At 51.8% G+C, this 22,192-nt stretch overlaps 1 long non-coding RNA gene across 1 annotated transcript in view; it reads right to left on the reverse strand.

Annotated features, from left to right (window-relative positions):
* The window catches only part of LOC127022950 (uncharacterized), a 58,138-nt gene that overhangs the window by 30,219 nt on the left and 5,727 nt on the right, over nt 1-22,192 (reverse strand). The window contains exon 2 of the long non-coding RNA XR_007767388.1: nt 3,061-3,213. This is a non-coding gene — a long non-coding RNA (uncharacterized LOC127022950). The remainder of the gene's footprint in view (nt 1-3,060; nt 3,214-22,192) is intronic.

A 22,192-nucleotide genomic window follows, 5' to 3' on the forward strand; every position in this document is an offset into this window, starting at 1 on the left:
TCTCAATCAGTCCATCCTGGACTCAACTGACTGGTGAATCTGTGATATTGGCAGAGATGAAAAAATAATTTCTTCTACCTTTGGGCACGTTGAGCCAAAAAACGGGGAGGGGGGATTTTTGCCCTCTACAAACCTAGCCATGGCGTGTCAAACAAGACTTTGGTAAAGATGGTTGCCATGTAAGAGGAAAAAAAGAGCTTTGGCCTTGGATCATTTTGAAAACAGGAGTTTGATTTACAAAGATATCACTGTTAGACAGTTACCGCACTAAACGTGCAGTAAAACGTAGCTCAAGTCAAAGTAGCATCATTACAGCCACCTCCACTCCACACCCACCCGCAGCTGGCTGCATGCTTGCAGTCCTCAGAGCTCTCCAGCTCCAAAGGCTCGTAGCTCCTGAGGTCTCAACGAAACCCACAGAGCTGGCCACGACTGAAGAAAACACAGTCGGTGCTTTAAAGTGAAGCAGAATTCAAAGAAAATCAGTTCATCAGTTTTAAAGTTATAAATGTTAAACTCAGCAAGGGGACCATTTGTGCTTCCATAGACTCATAAAACTATTACACATTAAGTACTATGTTAAAATGACATTATTTCTATATTTCAAATCCAGCATTCAGAAGTTAGGAATGCCTCTGCAACCTGAATTTGACCTTCTTGTTTCTTTGGATTGCAACAGACTTAGGTTACACTGGTTTTCCTCCGAGAAGCCGGGGTCCAGCCAGTGCACTGGGTGCTGGAGCTCCTCTGTGAATGAACTGGAGATGCAGAGTGGTGGACACTGATGCCGTTAAAATCCAGCTTTACCTGCTGGAGCTGGAAGGTGCATGTATGGGAGAAAAAAATGGTTGTTTTGTTAAGGGGAGACCACATGCCTTCCCGGAGCACTACTTGCTGTACTCACCACTGGCGGATCTTGTGTGTGGTGCTACCCAGTCGCTGCTGCCAGGATTCTAAGAGCCCCATGGGGCTGGAGAGCAAGGGGCACCCCAATGGCAGAAGGGGGGATGCGACTGGCTGGCAGCAGCCAGGGAAGCGGCTCATTGCCTGCCGGGCTTCACTGGGAGGCAGAGCGCAACGGCCCTGCAGAGCCAGCGGCTCTCCCCAGCCCCGCAGAAACCCTGCCCCTGGGCTGGACGAACCCTGCTGCGCGTCTGACCCACTTTGCAGGGCTGCAGGAAGACGCAGGGCTGCAGGGCGCAGGCCGAGCCCGCCAGCGGGCAGCACGCACACGGGAGCAGCGGGAGCGGCTGTACTCGTGCGCTGACAAATTGCACACTTAACTGGACACCGAACAAGGCCGACCTGTCAGCGTGTCAGCACGGGGACTCCTAATCCGAGTCTGTGTCAGGGACGGCCAACAGCCTAAATATAATTGCGGGGAGGCACATGCTCATGATCTGGCAGCAGAGATGCTGCTACTGATCTGACATGATGGAGCAGGGGAAGGCGGCAGCGGCCACCAGATCCTCCGACCTGCCATGCAGAAAGGAGCCCCACAGCCCGCGGAGCTGCCCCGTCTGTCCACCAGCCCCACGCCAGCCTGCAGCCCCCCACCGCGGGCAGCCGGGGCACAGGTCGCACCCCAGCAGAGCCCAGGCCCCTGCTATAATTAAGCGCTCTCTCTTTCAGAGGGCAGGGAAACCAGGGATGCCACAGAAAAGGGATTGCCTCAGCCCGTGGGCAGCCAAGCAGTATTTATACCTATTTTAAAGCAACAGCAGGGTGTGCAGTACCCGCCGCTCTGCCAGACGGAGCTCAAGGCCGCCCATGCGGAGATGTCATGTTAAAGAGCCAAAGTGTGTCAGAGCCCCCAAGAGCAGCTATGGCGTTTTTACTCACATTATTAATAATTACACTGAGATTTGGAGAAGAAAATGGCACAGCTGTTTACTGGCATTGCCGACTGATTGCACCTTGCCCCCATGACAGAGCGTAAAACATACAAGACCAGGATCACCTCCACTCTCACAGCAAAACGCAGCCTCCCCTGAGACATCACATGGGAAACACCACTCGGGGACAGCCGCAACACGAGGGAGAGGCAAGAGAGCAGAGACCAGTGCCCCAGGTTGTCCTGACTCATGCGGATGGTCGCTGGGATTCCTAACATCCACAAGCAGGAATACATTTTGCCATCTTACCCTCCAAACAAGAAACCCAGTTTTCTGGACACAGTATTAACTGCAGACAATTATTATGATGGGAAGCGCAGGGAACAGGGTGCTCACCCCGCTCCCCAGCCTCACATCACAGGGCGCCGACCAGGGCATGCTGAAGGGCGAACACAAAGCTGATGAGACAGCCCACAGTCCTGAAGGGCACTGCTACCGAGCACCTTCCCGGCAGGAGAGCTCGGGGCCTGGATTTGTGCTTCCTACCTGGTGAGGCAGAGGCTCAGGTTGCACTAAAGCACAAGGAATAAATCTCTCCTGCAAAATGAAGCACTGCGCATTGCACAGCGGGATGTGCCACTGAGCTGACATCACCACCAGCTCTCAGACAGCACATCCATATGGCAGGCCGGCAGCATGCATGTTCTTTCACTTACATTTCCCTAAAGTTTTGATATTGTACCAGGAGCTGCAGCAAAGCAGTTTAATGCCTAGGCTGATCATGTAGCAGGATCATGGTGAGCGGGTTTTCCCCAACAGCAGTACAAACAGTGATGAGAGACAGCACTACCCATTAACAAGGTTCTGCTAGGCTCAGTCCAGAGACATAGCTGACCAAAACCTCCCACATTGCTCCAGCCTGTGCACTGAGGGGCACCCACATGTACCCCCGCCCTGCCCCACACACACCTTGCACGCTCCCAGCAAAAGCAAACACAAGCCCACTAGCAAAGCCACAAACAAGGTGGCTGTCTGCGTAAACAGCTACTCCTCCCTCTCCACCACCAACACCCAGGGTGCAGGCAGCCGGCGCGGGCTCCATAGCCCAAGGGTGCTCCCACAGACACCAAGGAACAGATCCCCCAAAGTCCAGAGGGGCAGACCCAGAGCGTGGGGTGCAGAGGGCAGGCTGGGGGGGCAGCCCTTCCCCCAGACAGACACTCACCAGCAGCTGGGTGCATCTTGCCTCTGTGCTCAGCACAGCTCCCTTGCTGCCCCCTTCCACCCAGCCCAAGGCAGGCAGCCCCATCCCTGGCTCCAGCCGCGCTCCAGTGAGACTGAAGAGCCATCTCTTCTCCCAGGCTGAGTGGTCTCTCCTCTGTGAGTAGACAGAAGAAGGTAACAAACTATTTCATTTTTACTATTTGTATTTGACCTTTTTATATTGTTTGCTTTTTCCAGCATAATCTCTTAAGAACATGACTCCGATGATTTATAACAAAAGAATATCTCTATAGTGGGTGCCTTGCAAGATCTCTCTCCTGCTGCTTTAGAGTGATTTACTTTTGGATTAGCCTCCGATAGAGAAGGGCTCGGCTGACGATTTGCCCTCGTATATCAAAAGGGAAATCCTTAAGACATCACTATAAAACAGCAGGAAAGAGCACCTGCCTGACTCATAAACTTATATGATGTGGTTTAGTCAGATAGGCCATCTGCTTCCCTTACATACCCATATGTCCTTCGCTGTTCCCTGCTACCTCACTGTTAACTTCAGTGATTTTCCCCTTCACTTCTGCAAAGCTAAAATAAAGAGAAATGAATCGAATGATAAACTTTCATGCAGATGGGAGCAAGTGAAGTGGCCACTGCCTCTGCCTTCTAGTTAACGCAATAAATAACAACAGTGAAGTTGAGGAAACACATATCTTCTCTTAATTAGATCCACATTATAAACTTAATGTGCCAAATCCTGCCCTAGCTTACACCCACATAGCTCAGCCAACTCAGGTGAAGAGAGAAAAGACCCACTCTTTAAGCATATCCTTGCCAACCCCGGGTGTTCACAGCAGGAGCAGGGTACATCCCCTAGCATGGCTGTGCCCCTGCCCCGCGGCCGATGGAAGGCTGTCCAGCCAGGGTTTGCCTCAACCATGGCCCATCCCAATGCTTAGGGAAAAAATACAAGAAACTGGACCCAGGAGATTGCTCCTTTCCCCGGGATGGGACAGCACCCTCCTGCCTCGTGATTACCTATTTAGGGATTGACTGAGCCAAACGGTGTATCAAACCATCATCACCAATAACCACAAATGGACTTTTGTCCCATGAACTCACCCATTTCCCTTTTGAATCCATTTCTGCTTTGGCTTCTACAACAATCCATAACCATTAACTTCAGTAACATAGTTAGACACCATAATATAAAAGATACTTCAGTTTCAAAACTGCTGGCTAAATTCATTACGTACCCCTAGCTCTTGCACTATAAGAAAGCAATTAATTATTTTCTAATCAACCTTTGCCTTCCACACATGACTATACACAGCTGGCTAGCACCCCCAGGACCAATGCAACACTCCTTTCCCAGCTGGACAGGCCTGCTCTTCTAGCCTTCCTTGCACAGAAGCTGTTTCATGCCACCTTCTCCTCTCACCCTCTTTAGAGATTTATCCTGCCTTTTTTCAAGACAGGGCTTGACTAGAACAGCACTCACTATATTTAAAATGCACATGCAAAGATCACTGCAGCTTCTTAACAGTATAATTAATTTTGTCTGGTCCTCCATCCTCTTTGGCCATGCATGGCCATCAAACACTAGCGTCCCCCTACATCTCTCATGAGGAGACAACCGATAGATCCTGACCCCAGCCACCATCCCAAGGAAGATGCCAGCGTCCTCCCCCAGTCCTGGCTGGTCAGTCACCAGCTAGACCAGCCTGTGGCTGAGAATGGCACTGGTGGAGCAAGACAGGACCTCCAAGTCTTCCCCATGATCAGCACTGTGGTCCACAGGCCTCCTGGGGAGAGGAAGCCTTGAAAAGCACACAGGAATCTGGATAAACACCATGGGGCTTCGATGGCCAACCCCACACAACAATGCAGAAGCTTCTAGAAGGGCTGGAAGTGAACAGTGCTGGTGCATGCTGCTGGGCTGACTCATGCTACACCCTGTGCAATAATTTCAAATAAATGCATTTGAAGCAATCATCGTCTGCTGGCAGATAATGCGTGGCCAGCAAAAGAGTCAGCATTCCCCAAGCAGGCTGCCTGCTCTGCCTGGCCGCTTGCTGAGGCAGGGCCCGATGAGCTTTTCAGCCTGTGTCTCTCGAGAGTCTGGTAACGGAGCATCTGCAAACAGCTCCGGGAAATTGAAAGTGCCCTCCACGGAGGTGGCGGGAGCCGTTGCGAGCCCGGGGCAGGGTGCTTGTTCTGCAAGGAGAGCATGTCTGCATCCACCCGGCCTCGGCAGGCTGCTGCAGCTCAGGGAGAAGGGGGCTCACGCTGACCGCCGCTGGGGGCATGGAGAAATCAACCCCTCCACGGCTCAGTGGGGATGAAAAGCCTCCTGTTATTTATGTTCCTTTTTAATGTTAGTCTTGCTTTTTAATTTCCCAAAACCAAGACTCTGGGAGTTCGTTTTTTCCCCTCTGCAATAGGGTAAAGCAAGCAGAGGTTTTTCCAGCTCTCTGGAGAGCTGCCTATAGCCTACCACAGAGTGGATAAAAACCTGCATAAAAAGACCACCCAAGGGACTGGGAAAAGTGGTCCCCACAGGAAAGAAAGAGGCATTTTGTTTAGAAAGGCTGAAGCGCAGACAATTACCCGAAGCAGAAAAACAACAGCATGAAATCTCCTGCTCTGCTTTCCCCTCTGAGAGCCCTGACCAGGAGCGCTGGCCGGCACCATGCTGTGCCACAGGCGAAGGAGCGGTCTGCACGGAGCGGGTACCAGGGAGTGTATGTGTGCGTACGTGCACACGTGTGCACGCACTGGCATGTGTCCTTACGGAAAAAGAGAAAGCGTCTCAGGCACCGGAAACTCTTCCCTGCCCAAACACTTTACACCACTTTCCCCTTCAGAGACCCTAAATTATTGCTCATTAACACTGTTGAGCAAACGACCCCAGTCAAGCAGCTGATCTCTAAAGACATCCAGCTATTGCAACACTCAGACCAAGCTTATCCACAACGTGTCCTCCCCGTCTGCTCTTACACACCCGGCAACAATGGTCTTGCACAACCATGAGGGCAACAGCCTTCCTGGGCACCGTGTGCCTCCCGGCCCTGCTGCCGGCGACACAGCCACGGTGAGCGCCCGGCAGTCCTGCCCGGAGGGACAGCAGGAACGGGCAGGGCAGGCAGAGCAAGGCTCAGGAATGGAGCTCTCCCACCCCACTCCCCACCAGCCTCCAAGGACATCCTGGAATTCAAAGAAATTAAAAGTGGAAAAGGCACCACATTAACCTCCTTAATTTTTCATTTCTGACACAGATTGTTTTCTCCTCATTTCAAAGAATTTCAAGTTAATGTCTGGAGGGCAGAAAAAAATCCATTTCCCAATACGCCTGCTGCAGCTTTTTCACAAATCGACTGCCCTTCCTGGTACAATCACTGGGACATCGATTTTTTTTTTTGCTAGAGCATCATCCAAAAATCTATCAATGCAAACAGCATCTTTGAAAAAAATACCAGCAATCCAAGACAAGCTACTTTCTCCACCCTTTAACCCCAGTGCTGCAGAAAAACCTCTGCCCGGTACCTGTTCTAGCAGCGTCTATCTCAGCATCGCAGCGCGGCAGGGACCAGAGGCAGACCCATGAAGCACACGTCTGCAGCAGCCTGTGGCCCATCTCTCCCGCTCGGCAGGGATGGTGCCTGGGGGAGGGCGTCCCGCCCAGGAGCAGTGGGCGAGGGACACATGCCAGGGCCCGGCTGAGAGGAGTGAGCAAGGCTGCTCCATGCCTGCCGACTGCAATAGGCAGCACCAAAGGACGGCATTTGGGGAAGACCACCGCAGGCAGCCCCCGGCTCGCTGCCTGCCCCCCGCCCGCAGGCATGCCAAGGGACAGACTCGGCCGTCACCCTGTGCCACAGCCCGGTCCCGGGGCTGCCGCCTGCAACGCTGGGCTCACCCTGAGACCAAGCGCCTGCAGCCACCCTCCCCAGGGACGGAGAGCTTCGTCCTCCACCTCACTTCGGGGAAGCAGCAGCAATGCGGACGGGCAGCAGGCAGGAAGGCGGCTTTTCTGCCCGTGCGTTGCCCTCGATGGGGCAGAGCGTGCAGCACTCGCTACCCAAGGTTACATATACAATAGAGACTCAGTTCTGGTGAGCCTGGCAATAACTGCCTCCTATTACTATGCTAAATAAACACTTCACTCAACAGTCTTGGCACTTATTAAGCACCTGGGAGAGACACTGCCTTGTGTTGTCCAAAACACTCTTAATTACTGTTTAATCAAGATCTCTTCCCCTCTAGAAAAAAAAAAGGCAGCTAAACATTTGCATGTATTTTCCACTGCAATCACATTACACATCTCTGTGACAAGCAAATTCTTGGCAGTGCTTAGGAAGAATGCACTGCCTGTGCAGGAGCATCGCAGCACAGCGTGCTAATCCAAATAGCCTTAGGTCTCCCCTTCTTTAGGTAAGGAAAGGAACCAGGAGAATTTCCTGGCACATGGACTAATGTTATCAAATGCTTCTTTTATTTGTTGTTGATGCATGTATAACAGTTGAAGAATCACTAAATAACCTTGTAATATCTTGATTTATGGATTATTCTTCCATACAAATAGCACATGGTAAGGACAACGTGCATTCAGCTCTATGTTGTATCTCTGCTGGTACAGGAGCATTTGATGCCTGCTATTAAGCACCCGCAAATCCCAGGCAGCACATGGCTGAGCTGCAGTGCTGTTCAGATGGGATGCCCAATCCCCCGCTATCGGAGTGGGTGAATGCACAAAACACGGCGTGGGCGTTTAGGCACAGATCTTTTTCCTTTTTGTAAACCAACTCCTGGAGCTGGATTTTCTCTGAGCAACTCCTGCACACAGCTTTAGAAGTGTGCCTGGTGATTTGCAGCTGCGTTTCCGGAGGCCAAAGACCCAAGGAGTGCTCCACGGTGCACAGTGGGCAGAGCCAGCAAGCAGCACAGCACCTCCGTCCTGACCTCCCCAGCGGTGCACAGCATGGGCTTGGGATGCGATAACCCGCACAGCAGAATCTCCCTTTTCCTCCACTTTACATCCAGCCCAGGCTCAGCTCTTCCTTAAGATAAAGGGATTTAACTGGCAGTCACAGTGCTCAGACAGCTCCGGCAAAAATGAATTTACATCTGAGTAGCATGAGGAAGAGAAGGGCCTTTGAAACCGCACCACTGTGCCGCTTCGCGCCGAAGGTCAGGTCCTGAAAGGGCAAGACTGGGCTCAGCCTGGGTTGCACCACCACCATCTCCATCACAGCTAGAAATGCATCAAGCAGCACTAGTTTGAAAGCTCAGAAAAGCAGACGCAGCAGGAACGTGTCCACAGCGCATGCTCCCTCCCAGCAGAGTCGCTGGTGGCACCCCGTGTTCTGCACCTGACGCGTTGTTGACTAAGTGACAATTACCCAGGAATCACTGCTGGTGATAGATTATCAATGGCATATGACTTTGCATTTTAACAGCTGCTAATCTTCCTGCTAAACCCAGAATATCAGGTTAAATCACCTAATGTGATCTTTTGAGTACGGTAAAGCAGAGCTCTATGTTGATAGCGATTTAAACATAGTTACTGGTAAAATCATTCAAAGAAACCCAGCTGCAATATTCCGATACAGATGCACACGCTTTGTGCAAAGGGGACATCTGGACTGGAAAGTGGACAAACTGGCTCCCCAGTACCTTTTATGCTGTGACTTCATTCAGAAGATCCAAAGCTCTTCATAATGACAGGCTTTCGGAAAAAGGCAAGAGTTTTCAGAGGAGACGGGCACAGAGCTCTCTTTCTCTAGGACACATAAGCAAGATGTAGGTATAAGGATCTCTGAGTACACATTAAACACAGATTCATTTATCCATTTTTATGACTGACTGAATTTCTTCCATTTCTCGTCCCCATCCATGGTACAAGGGTCATCCTCACGGAGACAACAAGCAATCAGATACATGGACATCCATGTTCATGTGACAGCTATCTGACCAGGAGCTGCATGACTGAACCTAACAGCAGACTTCAGCTCCAAAGTAGTATTCAAATACGAACTGAGCCTGTGTCAGTCCTCATATGCAAACCAAACTAGTCTAAGATTATCTCTCTTCTCAACCTGTTTACCAAATAGGTCTCGTGGTGAGCATGTGCTGACTCTTGATCTAGGGAACGCATCCAAGGAAAACAGCTGCCAGAGGCTTCACTGCGAATGAACACCATGTGCTAAAGGAGTCCCTCGCCTGTCACGGAGCTGGAAAGCTGGCTAGGAGGTTTAAGTGGGGACAGATGAAAAGCCGAAGCTCACTCCCTCCTGTGCCATCTCTGAAGGAAGCCACACACAGACACAAAGAACAGGGATAGCAGTTCACAGCAAACCCCAACCTAGAACGGTCCTCTGCAGTTTGCACAAACTAGTTCTGCCATCCCTGGAGAAGCCCCCTCAGCCCAGCCACATGCCTGTCATGCACTAAAGCCTGCCAGATACCCTGCACTAGCTGTGCAGTACTGCCCCTGCAAGTACCGGCCCGCCTCAGCTCAGAGGAAGGATGGATCACCTTCCACCAGCAGCCAGTCCCACCGACAACCCCTCCTGCCCCTGGGCAGCAGAGCTGCGATCACCCTCTGAGCATCCTCCAACCTGGGCGCAGCTCAAGGACAGCACTGTCCCCTCTCTGCCAGGGGAGGGAAGGGAGCCTGAACCAGCACTAACAAACCTACTAATTAAAAACCTTGGAAGGGCTTAAAATTAACTTTCCTGGGGACTGGGAACAGTTTGAAAAACAAAACAAACTTAAATCTTTCTTGCATAAACAGGGAGCAGAACCAGGATATCGGCATGCTGCAGCCAGGAAAACCAACCCAGGGAAGGGGCTAATGCCCTGCCCTTCTCAGGCCCCCACCTGATGCTCTCCACTGCTGCACTGCCAAGCTTTATCACCACAGGCAGAAACACATCAAGAGGAATGAGCCAGCTGCTGCTCTGCCATTTAAACGAGACATATTTCACATGTTTCCAGTTGTGAAATTAACATCTGACTTCATTGATTTCTCCCTCCCTCACCCTCCAAAAATCCATTTTCTCCAAGATTTTGAGAACCTACAGCAAGGAAGACAGAAACCAGTTAGGGGTACGCAAAAGAAAGGCCAGCAAGTACATCTGGATAACTTTTAAAGATAATTACTCATTTTCATATCCTCCTTCCATTCTTCTGGCTGGGAGCACATGCAAACAGCCTTTCCTGGAGTATTTTCTTGGCACACCAGGGTACCAAGGGTCTTCAGAGGAAGCTCTGAAAGCATTCAGACCTGGGCTGTGACACCCTTGCATCTCATCAACATGCATGTCCCAGTCCAAAGCCAAAGTCTGGTGTAGAAGACGTACATACATTTCCCGCTGAACCCACAAGACGATTACTCCGGGCCTGTTCAGTGAAGTCCTAGCACAATAGTGTTGTAAGGCCCTTAATCACGCTGTGCTTTAGCAGCATTCCTTGGCCCAGAAGAGCACACCAGCAGTATGAGACATGAACACTGGCCAAGCTTTGTTTCCATGTTCCTGTCTCCTGAGCCCATGAGGAACATCTGGTTGCCTTCCTTCTATTGCAGAGGGTGGGCATGGGTGGGTCTCCACTGACAGCAGCAAGGCTACAGCTAGCAGCACACCCCAAGCAGCCTATTGATCAACACAAGATGAGGCAAGACGAAGGACGTGCTTGGAGAGGTGCCTGCAAGACTTTTGCCATGCTGGCAGCAGAAGCAAGGGACACAGAAATTAGGATCTGCATGAATGTCAGCACCGCAAAGAAAACCAGGATAATGCGAGATAAAAGACATTTGACCATGGCCTGCAGAGAAAGTAGCCACCCATTTCCTCATCTCCACAGACTAAAGCAGGAACCACGGCACTTCGCTGCAAGACGCTTCCTGGTCCCTGCCAGGACACGAGCATCCGCTCAGAGGGGCTTTAACCACATCAGAGGGCCGGCCGCAGGAAGGCACTTGGGCTCACAGCTGGTTTGAATGGGGAGGCAGGACCATACACCAGGAGTCAGCAATCCAACACCCCACAGTCTGTGCTTGGTCTTAGAAGGGTTCAGGAGGTCTCCCCCACAGAAGTTTAACAAAAAAACTGCCTGTGCAAACCAGAGACCCGGTCCTGTTTCTGAGGGGCATTCACCACGTGGGACTGCCATCACCCAAGGCAGGTGAGGACACCTCTTTCACCCAGGAACACAGCAGCAGCCAGGGCACTCCCTGCTTCGAGGGGGTTTAAGCTCCAGGTTTATTCCTCCTCTTTGTGGGGTCAGGTAGGTGCTCCCTAGGAAAGACAGACAGCAAGAGCACACACACTTCCGTGTCTCTGGGGGGGAAAAAAAAAAAGAGACTTCTAGAAAATAAGAGATCTTAATCCTGGGTTGTTCTACAAATAATTCATATAAAGTGACTCCATATAGCCAGCTTATCTGATTTGAAAGCCGAGGCATAATTCAGAGAGAGGTTTGGGAGCTATGAGATCTTGGCGGGAGACACCAAGTCCCAAAGAGATTTCAGACACATGCCTGCCCCAGAGTTTTCTGCTGAGGAACTCTGCTAGTTCCCCTACCACACTGGCTTTTGCATGCCACATCTGCAGGGGCCCGTGACTGCAGAGCCGCTGTGACTGGGATTTGGTATACGAATGCAAAAGCCTGTCCATTAGGTTTGCCATGCTTGGGGCAGAGACCTTACCCGCTGGTGCAGGGTGGTGATGGAAAGGCACTGCCTTGGCATGCCTCTCCACCGACGTGACCAAGCAGTCTGTCCCGGGTCCTCAGGGGCAAAGGCTCTGCCAGCAAGTGACACGCTGGCTGCAGGCTCAGCAGCTCCATGCAGCTGAGAGTCCAGCACAGAGGGAAGCCTGGATTAGCTCCTGGCACTGTAGGAAGTGCGATAATAGCAGAAGCAGAGCAGCAGGCAGCAATTGTGGAGCCTGAGCAAAATCCCTTGTTTTCACTGGCTAGTTCTGGTTTCATGTTTCTGATCTTTTAAACATCAGGCACTCCCTGAGCCCAGCCAACAGCTCCCTAACGCAGCACTCTACTCTGCCAGTAGCCTGACCTGTGCCAATAGGTTTCCTGCAAGCTGCCAGCTCCAGGCTGGAGACGGAGCTCTAGTCCCACTGTGTATGGACCAGCAGCATCCCTCAACGGCAGGAGCAGCTGGGCTCAGCTCCCCGGAGGAACGCAGCAGCATCCCACTCTCCTCTGGCCAAGGCTCACAACAGGCAAAGCTACTTTTCCCAGCCTATCTCTGCAAGTGAACCTGCAAGTATCCCAAACCAAGGCAGTCAAGGCATGAGGAGCACTCTGCAACAGCAAGACAAGACCAGTAATAAACCAGCGCCAGCCATGGGCATTAACACATGCTTTGCTTTCAGCCCAGCTGCTCACCCACACTGTTTTTTCCTGGCTGTTAAGGCGGCCGCTAACACAACCTGCCCGTCTCCCCTTCTAAAGGAGGAAGAGAGAAGGGAGCTTGTGGAAAATAAAATCACCCTCTACAGCCTGGAAAAAGCTGGGTGTTACAAGACCACAGAAGCGATGAGAGGTCATGTGGGCAGGTGAAGGGTTAACAGGTGGAAGTCAATGCCCCTCTACCAGGCAGCCAATATTTCTATCAATAAATTATGCATCAGCATCTAGTAATAATGACCTAGCAGCCACAGCTATTTAAAACAAACCAATCAATGGCATTAACGTAATCCCCAGGAGAAAACAAGACACCATGCACAGAGCTGGGACAGGAGCAGATCAGGCCAAGGAGAAAGGGACCTTTGGCTGGGAGAGCAGTCGGCCGCAGGGGAAGGAGAGGTCCCCGTGCTGAAAGGCCAGGCAGGGGCTTCGGCCGGGCCAAGAGCACAGAATAGAAACCACCTCCCCAGCCCCTGCACCACAGCCACCATGGCCTCAGGAAGGGCTGGCACCGAGACCACCAGCCTGGCTCATGTGCGCAGCAGCTGCAGCCCAACATGATCTCCCAGGCCAGATCCTCCCTGTGCAAAGAGGCGAACGGCCACTGCACAGCACTGGCTGCTGCCCAAGGGTCTGGGCCACCCTGCATCCCAAGCGACCCGGTACATCAGCCACCAAGGCTTGGCCCCTTTGCAAGGACACGGAGTTCCCCTCAACACTGAGGCTGCACCCTACGCTCCCCATCTTTCTGTTCTTCCAAAACAGACAAGGGGTATCTCTGGTGCTCATCTGCGTGAAGAGATGCTGATAAACAGCAGCCCATGCCCTGCAGGCGCTGGCTTGGGCAGTGACACATGCCAATTGGTGGGCAAAGGACAGCAAGCCACAGACCTCCCTGCGAGCAGGCAGGGGCTGGCTGAGCGCAGCTCCCAGCTCTGCTGCGAGCACCACGCTGCCCACCCGGGACCAGCCCTGCACGGAGGGTTCAGACACTGCAGTGACGGTGAGAGGTCCCGAGAGAGGGAGGGCACCCACAGCTCCACCAGCCACAGTGGAGCACAGGGGCAGAGCCATGCTCACCACCAGCCATCCTCACTCCACCACAGCCAGGGGCTGGCCCTCACCCATCACTAAACGCCATGCTGGCACAGAGAGGTGCTAAGAGGCAGCACGGCAGGGTGATGAAGGCAGCCGAGCTGGAGAGGGCAGATCCAGGACCTCCCAAGTATCCCTCGGGGTGCCACAAGGCAGGAAGAAGGTTCACCATTTGCTCAGATATGCATGTGCATCCCTGACATTTACTGACGCTAAACACTAAAAATCATATTTTCCGCATTCACTGTATAAGTAAAAGCATTCTTGGCTGTTACTTGTTTTATCCTTTTCAGTAACTGGCCCAGATCTTTTACCCCATCTGATCGGCAGACAAGTATCACAGGGGATTCCTTTGAACACCTGAAAAAGAAATCCTTAGATAAAGACCAGCACACAGGATTGCTTCCCATTTCCTTGCATCAGCACTGTACTCTGTCCCGAGAGCACATCCCACCCAGGGACACAGAGCCATGCAGGGAGGATAGGCATCGCCGCTGCTAACACAGGGGTTGTGCTGCCTGGAGATAACGCAAGGAGCTTGTTTGTAAACACTGAGAGGAAGGTATCTAGAAATTGATATTCCAGGATCCTGACCTACAATTCAAAAGGTGAAAAAAAAAAAAAAAAATCGGGGAAATTACATTAGTCTGCACCATTTTCTTCAGTTCCTGAAAGCTGCCAAATCTTTTGCCCTAACTGCTCAGCAAGAGGACAGCTGGGCACTGAGTCCGCTTGCTGCTTATCTATAATGAGCATCTTTACCAGCAATCTAAAGCAGAAGGGTTTAGTTTTGCTGTTGTAGCCCTTTTGAATAATGCCCAGCTCACGAATGCAAGAACATCCTGAAGGATTTGTCAACAGCATCAAGCCAGATGAAACAACAGCCATCCCACCCAAGACAGCACCAACACTGGGTGGAGTTAAGTCCCAGGCCACAGGCCTGATACATCCAGGCACAAAGCTAGTTCAGAGGGACATGGTAGGGCCAGGGTGCCGAGTATCTCTTGTTTCTTCTGATGCTCGTAACTGATTGTGAAGTCCCTGAAGCAGCTCTGCCAGAACTTTGCTTTGAACAATCAGTTCCTTTTCCCCTGGCATAATTAAACTAAATCAGCTCCCAAGTAACCCTACAATAGCGAGACAAGGAGCACAGACATACAGTCCTGTATAATCAGCACGTGCAGCTCACTGTCCAGAACACCAGCACATACCAACAAGCAATTTGCAGCCAAGCTCCCACCAGCCACCACACAGTGCACGGTGAGGTCTGCCGGGGCTGTGCCACAGAGAGCAGCAGAGCCTGCCGGAGAACGTGCCGCCAGCCCCTTGGCCTGGGGCAGGCTCGGATCACTTTCTGGAACGGACAGACTGCTTCCATCTCACACTCCTTAATAATGCAGCACATCTCCTCCCTTCCCCTGGGACTTGCACCTCTTCCCCCTCCGGGCCCACAGGACACCCTGCCTGGGTGCACACTGAGCACCCCCCATGCTGCACTGGCCCTCAGTGCAGGGCAGGGGCCACAGCCCACCCACGACAGGCACGATGCATTTAATCCTGCTTGTCCTCAGTGCTGCTCGCCATGCAGAGACACCAGAACCTGGAGGGACAACAGGGATGAAGGAGCCATCGTACCCCAGCAGCCCCCACCCCCCTCGCTGTGGCCAGGCCCCATGCACGAACACAAGGGCTCACCAGCCCATACATATAACACACTTCATGTGCATTCTCCATATTAATAAATGGGGAAAGAAGGAACCATAAATCTATGAACTGCCAATTTGCACAGGACTAGCTCTTTTACTGGCTACGCACTAGCACCTTTTACAGCCCATTAATTACTTTCCCTAATAAAGTTTGACAAAATGATAACTTGCCCATGAAAAGTGTTGTAATAAATACATTTTCTCTAACTTTGGACCATTCTTGCATGTCTGGCTCATAAACCCCTCCCACGGTTCAGTAACTTACAGCCTACCTGTACTTTTCAGCCAAGGAGGGGGCCCTGGTATGACACCCCTGTGCATGTCACCCAGTACAACGGCACCAATGCCACGACCAGTGAGCAGGGTTCCTCCTGCAAACCGGGCAGGAGCCAGCCCTGGTCTGGTGAACGTAGCCTCCACCAGCCTGGGCTGAGCAGTGGAGAGCGCTTCCCATGCTTCACGCTGCACTTCCACTGCACACTGGAGCCCCTGCTTCCCTGGCCGTCCTAGGTACCCCATAAAGCCTGTGCCCAGGGCACCCCTCTTCATTACCCACTTCTTGGGTCACACAAGACACCTCTCAGCTCAAAACTCAGCAATGCCCATGGCACAGTTAATCAGCTGCATCCACAGCAGCGCCAGCTCCGAGCTGAAGAGGGTCAGGGTCTCCAGAAGCCCAGAGTGCCATCACCACCTCCAAGATGCCAGATACCTGGCTGCCACACACACACAGCACCTGCGCTGCTTCTACATGCTCCCTCTCATTCCACTTCTCAGACCAGGCACCAAGAGGCACCCCATTTCCCAGCCCAACGCTCATGGCTTGGGGTGCTCATTGCTCACAGTATTTCTTTGTTTACATAAAGCCACAGTTGAGCTCAGCAGAGACTACAACAGCTGAACCCGGTCTTTCCTAATACAAAAACAGGAAGCAATAGGTATGTTTTAGTATTTTAATAATTCCAAATTATAAACTGTTTAAAGACTTTGTTTTATTATGATTCAGAGGAGCACTAAGAGACCCAACTCACCTCCTGACACAGAAATTCAGATCTCTTATCTTACCAAGTCAGCCCTGTAAATCTGAGCACTGGAGACTGGCTCCCGAGCTAATGGTCAGCACAGCTGGGCATTACTGCAGCCAAAGCACAAGGCACATCCACCCTCAGTCCCTCTGCCCGCCTTTTGCCCTCGCCCAAGGCCGACCAGCCAGCGCCGCTCTCAACCCCCAGCGCCTTGCCAGTCACTCTCGCCTGGACACGGCCAGTGCTTGTAGAGCTGCCACCACCACCTCTGCAGAGGACAGAGCAAGTGCAGCAACTTCTAACGAAGGCTCGAGCGGGCTCATGCCACGATACCCCAGCATTGCCTGGCATGTGCCCACGCTGCTATGCTGGCCACACATATGCTGGCAGGCTGTGCTGCACCCCAGGCAGCTGAAGGTTTCTTTCTCTGTTTAATTAGTTGAGTGACTCTGCTCTGCCCAATAAAATCATCACCCCCCTCAGCAGTGCCATGCCATGGAAATTTATGATCATAATTTAGAGGCTGAATTACCACTGTCAGTACCTGTGCCATATGAATTACTCAGTCATATTAAATTCAACTGTTGATTTTGCAGGGTTATATGAAGCAGGAACACTTAGAGCCAATGAAATAATGGAGGAGAAAGAATTATGGTCAGGGAAGTTCCACTAGCTGTTCAAAGCATCCTGTGCAGAGCCCACCTGCCTGGCCCCGGCCGAGGGCTGTCTGCCCGCAGCAGCATGCTGTGCCAGCAGTGCATGGGCTCCCCAGGACCGTCCGAGCAGTGCTGGGACCTGTGGCGGGTCCTCTCCCCACTCCAGCCTCCTGGGTGGCAGCAGACCCTGCAGCCAGGGTCCTGGCCATGCACGGCTCCGCTGTCAGAGGATCAGAAGCAGGATCCATCCTTAACAAAGGGTTAAGGAACTCCAGAGGCCTGCACTGGCATGAAGAAGTCCTTCCGTTTTTGAAAACGGTGTTCCCCAGGGCACATGTAATGATAAGACTTTATGCCCATATACACACAGAATTTGCTGGTCTGTAAAGCCCCAGCAGGCAGCTCAGGGACACTCAGCACAGTCCTGTCTGCACAACACCAGGGACCTCAAATCCCAACACGACAATCTGAATCCAGCACTGACCTTACTTTCACAGGCAGATACTTCAGAAGAGTCACTCAGCCACTGGTCTACCCTACAAAATCAGATCAATGAACTTGAATTCCAGCCAGCCTAGACACAGTCCAAAACTTCACATCCTAGCAGCCCGCTCTGACAGTACAGCTTGACTTGCTTAGACTAACAACCTGGAGCCCTGCAATGCCACAAACTAGAATTTAGCATTAGACAAATGAAAACCCTTTGACTTGAAAGCCTAAATATAAAGCAAGCTGATTTTGGAGTGATGACGTTAACAGTATGTCCAGCTTATGGGTAGGCAGGATTTCTAATGCACAGACAAAAGGAGCAATGTGCATTTGTATATGCAGCAAGTATGAGGCAACTACTGCAGAAAAAAGGTCCATCGACAAAAAAGGGAGCATAAACATTCTCATTTATCTCCACTCACAGGCAGCTGAAGCTCCAACTCAGAACGAAGGAGAACAAGGATATGTTTTCTCTCTTATTTACAGGCAAGCTTAATTTACAATTTACAGTGGGTAATGCTGCAGAGGAAAGTAGCTGAGACAATTGTCACAGAGAAAATGCAGCATCGGAGCTCCCACTAACCGAAGGCTTGGCATTTCGTCCAGCCTCTCCCAGGTCCTTACGCAGCCCAGCTCTCCGGCACTGTCCTCGCCATTCCCGGCATGCCAGAGATACACTCATCTCCCACCCCACCACGAGCACTGGCCGACCCCGTGTCAAGGCACAGGAGCTGCCCTGCACGGGAACCTGGCAATGCCCGGGGTGGCATGCTCACCCTCTGCTCCACGGTCTCCCCAGGAAAGTTGTGGGATCTCGAATCTTTGTACTTCTAGGGCAAAAGGTGTGCATCTTCTGAGCCTCAGCACAGTGGGAGCTCCCTGACCCACGCAGAGGGCCTCCTCTTCCACCTGCAGGTATGGCCCTGAGCCTGGGACACTTCATTACAATCCTGAAGTTCTTGGTATTAGCAAAACAATTTCTTTAAGGAAAGTAAAATCACACAGGGGCCTTCCCCCTGAGATTGCAAATTATATTTGTTACAAAGCCTCATTTTATACAGATCTCCTAATGTCCATCCAAGACCTCTGTAATCATGGAAGAAAGTGCATATAAAAATCCACATCCACGATTTCGATTGAGTGCATTTATCTGTATAGATAGCCTTTTTTTTTGCCAAGATAATGTCAGAAACTCTACACAAATCATCACAATTTACACTCTCCTCCTCTTTAGTATAAGGCAGACTCCACCAAATCAAGGGCTAATATATCACATTATTTCTAGTAATCCAAGGGCTGCCTCCTGCCACATGCTTTATGAAATACCTATGTCTTTGATTCATTGATTCCTGCCTCACCTTGTGGGTAGAAAAGCTTTTCTCCCTTCTGCAACTTCCAGCTTAACATGCTATGTACTGTGCTGCTTGGCCAACATCAGCCCTCCACCCTTCAAGCCAGGATTAACCCCTCCCATGCTAATATAGGACCACATGTATTGTGGAAAGCTTGCCAAGGATTTATTTTTTAGAAAAGAAATAGGGTTTTTTCTCCTTCCAGGGGACAGCACAAACACATTTCCCCACTGCCACAACCGATGCAGCCAATTATGCATTTGAGGAGATTGCAGAGGTAAGCACAGCTGGAGGGTGTCCCATCACCACAGCATCTCCCCTGCTGCCACAGCTTGCCTGCTGCAGCCCTACCCTGCCCAGCACCTCTCTCTTTGCCTAGCAAGAGCATATGGACCTCAGGACAGAAATCCCTTCTGTTCTGGCCATGCAACACTGAGCGTGGCAACAGCAGCTGTCACCAGAAACTTGATTTTTTTATAAACCTTCTTCTCCAGTTCACACATAGGCAGTTATTGGAGTTGCCTCCATGAACCCAAAGAAAAACACCAAGCAAAAGCAACTTCTGGAGAGTCACACTGAAAAACAAGAACCAAATCCAGCCGATCTGAGCACCTAAATCCCAGCTCTGGAAGCTTTGCAAAGAGTTCCCAAGCCCCACAGCAATGCTGGGCAGAGCGCAAGCAGCAGCGTGGGCATGGACCGTGGCAGCACACCAAGCAGATCGCTGCCGAACACCCCATTTCTGTGCACTCACCAATCCTGTCTCCTGGGGAGAGTACAGACAGCAGAGGGAACCTCAGCCACCCAGCAAGTGACCCCCAGGCCTCCCACAGCTGCAGGATGGATGGTCATACCCAAAAGCATTTGGGAACAGGATTTAACAGTTCTTTGGCCTCCACCAGCAGGGTCTGCAGAAGTGGTACTCATGCTGTTGTGAAGCAGGGCCTCCTGCAGGAATGAGCCATGCCTTGTGATGGAAACAACTTAGTATTCCAGCTGTGCATCTCAGCACCACACAGTAGATTGAATATGCATTGGTAAATACCGCTTTTGGTGCAAGGGTCCACAGAGAAGTTATCAAGAGGAAAAGCAAATGTGTACAGCAAACAGTAAGCGCACTGGAGAACACAACTGCAATACAAAGCATGTCCTTCTGACACCAGCTCCAGGATGACTAATTCTGTGCAAGGATGCCAGTCACTGAAAGACCTTAGACACCCTTCTTCCACGACTCTGAAAACTGAAATAAAAGTATGAGACTGTGTCTTGCAAATCTGATGCCTGCAGACCCAGGTGCTCCTGTGTACCCTCCTCCCCACACGAACAGGCCCGTCACTGCTCTTCACGCTAACTTGGCGCTCGCCCACCTTCAGTACAAGCACTCGCCAGCTCTCATGAAGCCCCACTCTCCATCCCCTGTCACACCCCGGGGCTGGGAACAGCCCCCCACCTCCCACGTGTTCACAATGGCAGATCTGAGCTCCTTGTCCAGACAGACAGGTCCTTCCCTGGGCTGCCGCTTAATCCCCAGCTTTTGGAGTGAAAATCCAGGGCCAGTGGGGGACAGATGCTGAGATCAGTTCCTGGCCAGATATTCTCCACATTGTGTGTCTTTGTCCAAGATACCAAGAGCAGCCTAAAGCTCTGTGCATGAAGAATAAGATCTAGGAGAACAGCAGGGAGATGGCACCAAAACATACACCAGTGAAGCCTTGTAAGGAAGGGCAGGGCTTCCGAAATCAGCCTGGATGGAAAGCATCCTCAGGTGCTGGCAAGTTCCCACCCCTCCACCAGCTATGCTCACAGCTCCTAGAGATTTGCTGCCAAGAGCCCACATCAGGCTTGCAGTTAGCTTAAGCTTTGCCAGTCCAGCTTCCACAAGGCCTCACTGGCCCTTGCAAGGACTTGGCCACACAGAGTTATCAGACCAGGCTGCCTCATCTGCTGCCATAACCAGCAAGAGCTGTTGCTTGTCCACATCTGGATTTCAGACAGCCCAGTACCTGGGAAGATCCCAATCGTGCAGGTTCCTTGGTGTCTCCTGGTTCCCTGTGGGCTCATCACATTGTGCTCAGCACCTGGGGTAGCCCAGACAATGGTCCCTGGCTGTGACCACTGCTGCACAACACGCCTGCTCCCACCACCTGGGCTGAAAGCATCTGCTTGCAGGGCCCTACCCAGCCACAGCCTGAGACTATCATCCTTTTGGTACGCATAAGAGCCTGGGAGTCTACAAAGGGGCCATTTTACATATCAATAACAAAGTACATGACAATGCAAGCTGCAGGAAAAGAGAGGGAAGGCATGTGAAGGCTGAGCATCCCCCAGCAGACAAGGGAGGCTATGGCCAAATCCTAGGGAGGCGGGAAATGAATCCTTCCCCTCCAGAACTCAGGCTGGCCTTCACACAGCCTTCCTGCCTGGAGAATGCAAAAGCGGCTTCCCCTCCAAGAGGAGCGAGGGCTCCTAGGTAAGAGGAGCGTGGAGAAGAGAGCCCCAGAGAGGCCCTTCCCACTGAAGAGCCTGCACCACCCCATCTTCCCCATCCCCGGCTCATCAGTGCCAGGGCACTGCCCCATGCACACCCCTCCCGGCTGCGCCCTGCCCACCAGAAACCCCCTGCACCGTGCTGGAGCTGGAGCTCAGCCCCTCACCTGCCATTCCCCACACTTCCCTGCGCCTGGCCAGGATGTGCTGGCCAGCCGAGGGCAGGCATCGGGATGCAGCGTGCTCCTCCACCTTGCCAAGGCTGAAACAGCCACCAGCCTGATCCTCTTTCAGCCTTCCAGCCCCTCTTCCTCCACAGATCGGGTTCCAACCTGGCCACAGGGCTCCCGCACTAGCGGGTGGAGAAGAGACAGCAGACTCAGTATGGTTATTTCCTCAGGAAACAAGGCTAAAAAACCCTCCGCAGTTTCCAAGCCTCTTCAAGAGCCCCCCAGCAGGACCCTCCTTGCTGTTAAGGACTTCAAGGAAAGGAAGCCAGGCCTGAGCCCAGCCACAAAGAACAGCTTTCTCACCTCCTGCTCTTTTACAGATGTCTCAGGTCCCTTTCAGCTAAAAATCTTTAAATGCAAGTTCCTCTCTGGTCTTCCTAAAAGGGCTATAGCCTCTCGCCTAACAGCTTGCTGGCAAGCTTTTTCCTTGTGCTTTTTGATCTAAATGCACTCTTCCCATCTGCAGCCATGCAACACCCTGGGGAGCAAGGGTGGCTGCTCTCATAGTGAGCCCAACGTGAGGGCACTCTGGGGCTGGGAGGGTGCATGAAGGATGCACTTTGTCCACTTACAGTCTTTATCAAGGGCATAATTTCAGACGTTTCTTGCAGATTAGAAAAAAAGGGGATTTATTTTACAGGAAGCAAGTCCAGGGCCAAAATCTTCCCTT

This window comes from Gymnogyps californianus, chromosome 16 (genome assembly GCF_018139145.2).
Source record: "Gymnogyps californianus isolate 813 chromosome 16, ASM1813914v2, whole genome shotgun sequence".
Taxonomy (NCBI): Eukaryota; Metazoa; Chordata; class Aves; order Accipitriformes; family Cathartidae; genus Gymnogyps; species Gymnogyps californianus.